Source organism: Mus caroli, unplaced genomic scaffold, assembly GCF_978045245.1.
Source record: "Mus caroli unplaced genomic scaffold, Mus_caroli_1 scaffold_7, whole genome shotgun sequence".
Taxonomy (NCBI): Eukaryota; Metazoa; Chordata; class Mammalia; order Rodentia; family Muridae; genus Mus; species Mus caroli.
Genome location: NW_028227262.1, coordinates 78,662,162 through 78,664,686, shown reverse-complemented (window position 1 = coordinate 78,664,686; position 2,525 = coordinate 78,662,162). Strand labels below are relative to the sequence as shown.

The 2,525-nt window shown below is 44.9% G+C and overlaps 1 pseudogene; it reads right to left on the bottom strand.

Moving 5' to 3' along the window:
* Positions 1-781: 781 nt before the first annotated feature.
* LOC110289180 (ornithine decarboxylase pseudogene) lies at positions 782-2,131 on the bottom strand (annotated as a pseudogene).
* Between the last annotated feature and the right edge of the window lie 394 nt (positions 2,132-2,525).

Genomic DNA, 2,525 nt, shown 5'->3' with positions numbered 1-2,525 from the left:
CATTCCTTCTCTCCTTTCCACATTTCTGTCTGTCTGTCTTTCTGCCTGTCTGCCTGCCTGTCTGTCTTGCTGTTGTTGAATTTATTACAGGAGGTTGACTCCCAAATCTGTATGATACTTTCAACTGTCACTAGGTGATGATGCAGGTGAAATCAACGTTTGTGGGAACAGTCAGGGTTTCTGCAGGCAAGGTTCAAAGAAACAGGGTTGCCCTCATTAGGAAGTGTTTAGGCAACAGGCCACTATGCAGATGACATTCCTTACCAATAGCCTCTGGGCACCAGATTTCACAGCCAACTGCACACACTTGGAATGGGCTAAGCAGACTGATGTTGTATACAGAGAAAGGACCCAACCTTGTTTCATCCACCTCTACTTTCTGCTGAGCTAGACCCACTGCTGTGATAGAGTAGCCTGTGCAGAAGTTGGTGCCTTATTTAAGGGATACTTGCAAACATTCCCTAATGCCTGGTCATTTCAAGATACTTTATTTTCACAATGGGTCACAACATAAGCCTTTGACATGTTCTGCAAATGAACAAGCTACAAAAGCTTACTCTGCAGCTGAGGGGCACACATTAGTATCATACATGAAAAGTGAGTGAAAATCCATATAAGACAAATATTCAAATTTACCACAGGAACACAGCATGTGTGACCCCCCTTCTCCTAGTCTTAATACTACATTGGGGCCAACACTACATTCCAAACTAGCATTAATTAAGTTAAATGCCCCCCCCCCCACAGATGCCTTAATTCAAGCTAAACTTGCAGGCAAGAGCTACAAGAATGGCATGTACACCTTGATACTAGCAGAAACACAGGCTGCAGGGTGATTTCCATCCCGCTCTCCTGGGCACAAGACACGGGCAGAGTGCCAACATCCTGCTCCTCTACTTCCCCCAGGAAGCCATGACTCTGGATCTGCTTCATGAGTCGCCACATTGGCGATGATGTTTGGTCTCTGCAACCCATTTAAAGTAGAAGCAACAGCAATGGTGTATTCACCCATGTTCTCAAACACCATCCAATCACCTACATGCATTTCAGGCAGGTTACAGTGCTCAATGTTTGGATCAAGGCCATCTCATATCGGCTCCCAGATGCTGGGTGAGTAATACTTCTCATCTGGCTTGGGTCTCTTCTGCAGCAGGGCCTTCACAGGTGCATGATCATAAAGAATGCAGTTAAATGATCCGTACACTCCATCATTCACATAATGCATGAAGGTTTGCTCATCTTCATCGTCAGAGCAGATCTGCTCCTTCTATTTTGTTTGGCGGGGGGGGGGGGGGGGGGGGGGGCAATGATGTTGACGGCAAGTATGAAAGCTGAGCATAGTATCTGCCCGGCTCAGCTATGATTCTCACTCCATAGTCTGATGGGAAGTACTTGTGCAGAGCTGGGTTGATCACACTGGTGATCTCTTCAAATTTAAGCTTTGTATCTTCAGATCCAGGAAAGCCACCACCAATATAAAGCAGATACATGCTGAAACCAACTTCTGTTCCCATGTCAAATACACAGTGGGCATCTGACACTGCCTGCATGAAGGTCGCAGGGTCAATACCTCCACTGCACACATCGAAGCTGACACCAATGACGTCAAAATTTAGTTCTTTTGCCCATTTCAGGAGGAGCCTGCTGGTTTTGAGTGTGGCACCAGACTTAACACCTAGTCAACAAACTGCTTTGGAATAATCTGTGACAATTCACAAAAACAACTTTGTCTTTCAATGTGCTCTGATGACTTTCATCAACTCAATTTCACTGTCAAAGTCATCATCTGGACTCCATTACTGGCAGCATACTTGATTTGAGACACTTGTTTACAAAGATGTCCATAGGTAATCCTCTCTGGAGGCACTCGAAGCCACTGCACCAACTGTATTTCAGTCTTGCTTACACAGTCAAATCCTGTCCCAATAGCAGCTAGGGTACTCACTATGGCTCTGTTGTCCTTACACTTGACTGCATAAAAGGGAATAACACGGGGAAGTGCTTTTAGCAACCTCAGATGCTTTTATAGAAAGAAGAAACTTCATTTATTTTTTGGGTTCAGAATGTTTTTAGCACTAAAACCATCATCTAGGATACAGCAGTCAAACTCTTCCTTAGTAAAGCTGCTCATTGTTCTCCATGTGCCTACAGAAAACCTAGAGGTGGAATTAAATTATTGCCATCTCCTTACATATCACATATCCAGGAACTGTGAATGCTGAATCCTTGAAATGTTGGAAACACTCACAGCACAGGGGCAAGGCTGGCTGGAGCCATGGAGACACTGAATCTTGAAGAGTACTTAGCTGTCTGTTCCTTCATCATGTCTACTGACCTGAGGGGGCGCCAAGTTGAAGGCTGAGGGAGGACTGTAGTGGTGTCTGCAGGAACTGACTTCCACAATTCTCTTACTGCCCCTCTGGTATCTCTTCTCTTCTCCATCTTCCTCTTTCTTTCCTGACCCTCCTCTTTCACTTTCACTTCTTTTTTCCTTTCTTCTTTTCCACTTGCCTTTTCCTTCTTCT